Source organism: Tarenaya hassleriana, unplaced genomic scaffold (assembly GCF_000463585.1).
Source record: "Tarenaya hassleriana unplaced genomic scaffold, ASM46358v1 Cleome20, whole genome shotgun sequence".
NCBI classification, from domain to species: domain Eukaryota; kingdom Viridiplantae; phylum Streptophyta; class Magnoliopsida; order Brassicales; family Cleomaceae; genus Tarenaya; species Tarenaya hassleriana.
This window is the reverse complement of record NW_010965373.1, coordinates 204,577-210,576: the sequence shown is the minus strand read 5'-3', so window position 1 is coordinate 210,576 and position 6,000 is coordinate 204,577. Positions and strand designations below refer to the sequence as shown.

Below are 6,000 nucleotides of genomic sequence, written 5' to 3'. Positions count from 1 at the left end.
AAATAGATACTCCGACATCAGAATCTCTCTCTTTCTCACATCAATCTTTTGTTTCCTTCTCCTTTAAACGAAATTCTAAATCAAATTTCAAATTCCCAACGGTCAAATAGGCAACAATAGAAGAGCTCCATCTCGTCTCTCTCCACAACGTTCATCTCTCTCTCTCTCTCTCTCTCTCTCTGTGAAACCTATGAAACCTCCACCGAAGATCTGCGAGAATGCGTTCACTTCTAACTCTTCGATCCCTAATTTTCTTCCCAGTCTCTGCGAAGCCAAAAGTCAAACCCTGAGTCACGATGCTACTGCAATCAGATCCGGCGAAGAAAACGCAGCTCCGGTAGATCCAAACACTGATCATCACAATCGCCATCAAAATCCCCCTCCTCTGTGAGTCAGATCCTTAAATCTCACGGTCAGGTTGAAATTCTAGCAAATCTGGGCGGCCATATCCAGGTAAACGTAGAATTTTCTGGATTTTCTTGTTTCAGTTCGATAAACTCTGATTTAAGAGTCAACAGATTATTTCTTGAACTTGAGAAGTTGCTTATTTAAGACTTGAATTGGAAGAAACAGTGATGCAATTGGCTTGAATTTTGAGAACTTTTACCGGTCCAGAAAATGGGACTGGATACTGTCGTTTCTCCTCTCTCGTGTACTTCAGATTTGGAAGAGGCCAAAATCTTCAGCTATGGAGGCCGAAGATTCTTCAAACAACGGCAGCATCGGCGTCTACGCAAATCTCGACCCTGGTACAAACCCTAACCCTAACAGTAATGGTTGTTGAATGCATTGGCTATCCCCTCTCCCTCCGTCTGCCTCGTCCGCTTTGCCGGAGATGGCGCCGGCGATGCCGTCGGGGGCTCCATCTTTGGCTGCGATGCTGATATTTCCTTCTCTCGCTTTTTACATGTGTGTGCTGAGTTTTATCTGTGGTCATATTAACCTGGCGGAACTGTTGCGTTGGAAGTATATTCACAGTAGAAATTGGGCATACCTATTTCCGGCATTGAGCTTTTCTCTGTGTTTTTATTTGATTGTTCTTGTGATTTTTGAGTTGGCTTAGTATACGTTTTGGGTTTCTAGGCTTTCCAAGTTTGAGATTTATGCTTGCCAAAGGGGATTCTACATTTTTGGTCATACTTGATTGCTTTGATTGTCGAGGTTTATGTTGTTGTGACAAAATCTGCCTGAATATTTACTAAGAAGAAAGAACCCTTAGCGTTTGTTCGTTTTGTTTAGCTTTCTGTCACAAACATTATTAAGCAGCATTTGCACTAGTTTTTCATGGGATGGAGAATCCATTGTTTTATTCTGTGTGATTATGTTGGTCGGTGTTAAAGTAGCAATGATGGGTTCTGCCTCTAAATTCTGTTTGGTTGAGATTGCCACACTGGTAAGAACCATCAACGTTTGTTATTATGCTCCTTCAGCGAAACTTCTGGAACCAAGTTACCGGATTTCTATCTTGATTGATGTTCTTAAGCATAAGCAGTATTTTTGTAGTATCCTTTGTTTTGTTCCGTACGGGATTGTTTTTGGCCAATGTTGAAACCCAGATATAAGGGTTTGCCTCTTTTGTTGGTTAAGATAACCAAACTGCTAGCTAAACAACATCTCTTGTTTGGGGATCAGGTTCTGGATTGTCCGCATAGGTATATCCATAATATACATATATTGCTGATTATGTATGTTCATTCTGAAACTGCCTGTCGTTGCATATTATTCCTTTTGCAAATGGCAACTAAATCATTATGATTCCTTTTGTTAGACTAGACGTTTGTTGTTCTACAACTGAATCATTATGACTTCGCGAGCTGACCTCTCCCTTTCTTGTGGCATGCATAATGTGTCTGTGTAAAAGTTTTCTGTTTCTAACTTTGAGACAAGTGTTGTTTGGGTGCAGCCATTAATGTTGGAGCTGCAGGGTGCTGCAACGGCCTTGTTCTTAGTTTCCATGTTGCAAAGTACTATATTTGTCATGCTTCTGAATTCGGATCACATCGACGTAGATGTGAATGGTTGTGTTGTAAGTGAGAAATTGGGCATATCTATTTCCGGTATTGATCTTTTCTCTTGTATTTATTTCATTATTCTTGTGATTTTTGAGGTTGTGTAGTAAGCGTTTTTGGTTTCGGAGTTTTCCGATTGGAGATTTTTGTTTGCTAAAGGGGATTGTTTTATCTCTACTCATACTTGATTGCAATGGTTGTCAAGGTTTATGTAGCTGTACCAAAAGTTGTGCAGCCCTTAACGTTTGTTCGTTTTGTTTAGCTTTCTATCTCAGACTTTATTTAGCAGCTTTTGCATTAGTTTAATGGGCTGAAGAATCTATTGTTTTATTCATGTGTGATTATGTTGGCCGGTGTTGAAGTACCTGTGACGGGTTCTGCCTCTAAATTCTGTTGGTTGGGATTGCCAAACGGTAAGAACTGCCACGTTTTTTCTCATGCTTCTTCTGGGAATCTTTTGAAACCAAGTTGCCAGTTTTCTATCCCGATTGATGTTTTAACCAGTTTTTTTAAGTACCCGTTGTGTTGTTCCGTTTGTGATTTTTTTGGCCAATGTTGAAACCCAGTGATAAGGGTTTTGCCTCTTTTGCTGGTTGAGATGACCAAACTGCTAAACAACATCTCCTTGTTTTGGGATTAGTTTCTGGATTGTTCAAGAAGAAATGTTTCAAAGGATCATCTGTAGTTGCAGGGTAGTCTGCAAAGGTAAATCCATAGTATGTATATTGGGTGATTATGATCATTTTCAAACTGCCCCGTTGTTGCATATTATTCCTTTTGTCAATGGCTACCGAATCATTATGATTCCTCTGTCAGGAAAAGATGATGGTGAGGCTCTAAAACTTTGCGAGCTGACATCTCCCTTTACGATTTATGCATAATGTGTCTGCATAAAAGTGATCTTTGTTTTGCAGCCAATACTGTTGATGTTGCTGGGTTCTGCACAGGTCTTGCTCTTAGTTTCCCGGTTTAAAGAGCTCATCCTAACATTAATGATTCTTCCAAGGCAGTGCCTATCCGTTGTCCCTCTGTCTGGAACTGTAATGGCTCCATCTTTGGCTACGGTGATGTTATTTCCTTCTCCACATCTTTATGTGTGTGTGTGTGTATCGAGTTTTATCTGTAGTTATATTAACCTCGCGGAATGGTTGTGTCAAAAGTGAGAAATTGTGTATTTCCATTTCCAGCATTGAGCTTTTCTCGTGTATTTATTTGATTGTTCTTGTGATTTCTGAGTTGGCTTCGTAAGCGTTTCAGTTTTCGGGGCTTTGCAAGTTGGAGATTTATGCTTGCCAAAGGGGATTGATTGTTCATCATTTTTTGTCATACTCGATTGCTTGTTGTCTAGGTTTATGTTGATGTAGCAAAATCTGTGTGAATTTTTAATGAGTAGAAAGAACCCTTAACATTGGAGATTTATGCTTTGCATGTTGGAGATTTAACGAGTCAAGTGTTTTTTGTTTGCAGCCATTAATATTGGTGCTCCACAGGTCTTGCTCTTAGTTTTCCTGGTAAGAAGTTGTATCTTTCTCATGGTTCTGAATTCGGATCACGTCGATCCAAATCTAACCCGTAACTGAAATTTTAAGGTTAGTTACTCGAATGCGAACCCAGATTTTTCATAATATATTACCCGAACTCGAACCCGTTTTGTTCGAGTACTCAAAAATTAGATGTCCAGATAATTTTCGGATAATAGCATATATTCGAATCTGAATTTTTAAAACAAATTTTAACAAAAATATAATATTATATATATATATATATATATATTTATAAACATAAAATTTTACTATAATAGATAAAAACAAATATAAATATATAAAAAAAAGTCATAGAAAGTTATAATAAAAAAAAGGTTTAGTTTTAGATTTTTATATAATATAATTAAAATTTAGAGATAAAATTATGAATTTATAACTTCTCGGAAAACTGCTGAGAATTTATCCATTTTATATTTAATTAACTAAATCCGAATTTCTGGTTTTTTTTTTCCGGCCTAATTAATGATCCTTCCAAGTTCCAATATATTGGCTGGCTGTCCGCTCTCCCTCCATCTGCCTCGTCCACTTCGTAATGTTTCCATATTTGGCTTACGGTGCTGTTATTTCCTTATTTCTGTGTGTCGGGTTTTATCTATAGTTATATTAACCACGGAATGGTTTGTCTTGAAAGTGAGAAATATAATTGGGTATACCCATTGCCCCCGAATCTGAACCCCCGATGATACGAACCCTAATCCTAGCACTAACTATTCTTCCTAAGGCATCTGTTGTTTGTAATATGCATTGCATTCACTTAGATCATTCCATATCAATATTTATGTAAAGATTACACTTAGATCATGGCCCTGGTTTGACTGTGATTGCCCATAAAAGTATTCGCAAAAAAGTGCGTCCTTGTGGTTACCCTGTTCCATTCTTGACGAATATCGGATGCAGCTTCTTTAGAATTGTCAGTGAAAAATAACGTTACGGCATTTTGGACTTCTAAACATTCACGAACCTGGACTTTTCCACAAGGCGGCATAGAGTAAAAGTCAAGTAAATGATATTCTATATATATATCTCTATGCATCCACATTCTTTGGAATCCCAATTTTTTTTTAAAAACAACAACGAAAATGCATTGGCAGCAGGTTGCGAGGGTGATCACTTTGATTCTCCTCGCGTTCTTCGCATCAAGAACATCCTTTGCCAGGCTCCATGAACATCCTCCCATAACAAGTAAGTTTCTCGTTCTTCACGGCGTTAAAATCTTTCATATGACCTTTTTTTTTTTTTTGTTGGCTGAAGGAATAGGAGAAGAGATTATTCAGAAACAATATATTGGAGGTACCAAGATCAAGGTACCGAGCAGCACTTCACGGCATGCGCCTGGTGGTCGTGGAGGGTGAAAGAGATCAGCATTTCATGGAGAAGCGGAACTTGAAGAAGGGTTCATAAAGATTCTGATAAGTTTTTCCCGCACTCCTTGTTAATATCCAATAATAAGCATAATCCCTCGAGATGCATAAACTCAAAAAAAAAATATTCTAATAAAGTAAAGGTAGGTATATAAAAAGAAGAGTTCGAGAGTCTTAAAAACAGTTGGAATGTTCTTATTTATTTATTTATCAAGGGCCTTATAAAAAAGATGAAGTTTCTTGAGATATTACGGAATCAGATACAATAACCAATCATCTTTGAAGGTCCTTATGTTTTCTTCATTGTATTTGTAATCTCTCTTCCCTTTTTTATTTCCTCTATTGCAATCTACATTTTCTACCCACAAAACAAAAAAGATTACCCACATGTTTTGGTCGAGTGGTAACTTGGGTTAGTTATGAGGATGTGTTTCCTCCGGGTCAAGGGTTCAAACCAGCATGCGGGAGGGGGACGCAATTAAATGTCTTCTAAAGGTTCTGCCCTCTGAATACGTAGATTGGGTCGAAGGTTCAGGTGAATCTCCCGGTTGACAAAAAAAAAACAAAACAAAAAAAAAATTATTTGAGTGGTTTATAAGTTATAAGAATAACCCGGAAGAATTGAGATTGGAATAAGTGATGTCTTGTTATCTGGATTTATTACGAAAATGTTTTATCATTTTCATTAAAATGCTACTACTAGGATTTATGTCATTTGCCTTTATTTTCAATAACAAAAAAAAATTACGTAAAAAAAATAGACTTCTAAATCGGATATCAGAGTTTCCGAATGCCAAAATTTCATATTCTAATTCAGCTTATATTAGTTTGGTTTTGAATATAAAAAAACAATTCGGTGACTAAACCATAAATAGACGACCACGGGTAAAAATCAGGCCAAAAACAAAGATTTTTTTTTGGTAATATAATTTGATTAATTTAGCCGGTGAAATAGGAGCTCAAAGCGTTTGTTCCGTTTTGAATTCGAACTTTAAATTGAAAAAAGGAACGTAATTCTAATCATATAGATTACTCTCGATCCTAGAATCCGTCTGATTTTCGATCTAAAACATCCGATTATAAAAA

General features: G+C 37.1%; 1 long non-coding RNA gene across 17 annotated transcripts; it reads left to right on the top strand.

Moving 5' to 3' along the window:
• On the top strand, positions 1 to 5,160 carry LOC104813439. Of its 17 annotated transcripts, none has more exons than XR_771761.2 (4): positions 2 to 3,520; positions 4,030 to 4,082; positions 4,648 to 4,735; positions 4,805 to 5,160. It is a non-coding gene; the product is annotated as an uncharacterized LOC104813439 (long non-coding RNA). The 17 variants fall into 17 exon arrangements; XR_771762.2 differs by having other exon boundaries at positions 4,645 to 4,735; XR_771759.1 differs by having other exon boundaries at positions 7 to 3,520; positions 4,030 to 4,552.
• Positions 5,161 to 6,000: the final 840 nt, after the last annotated feature.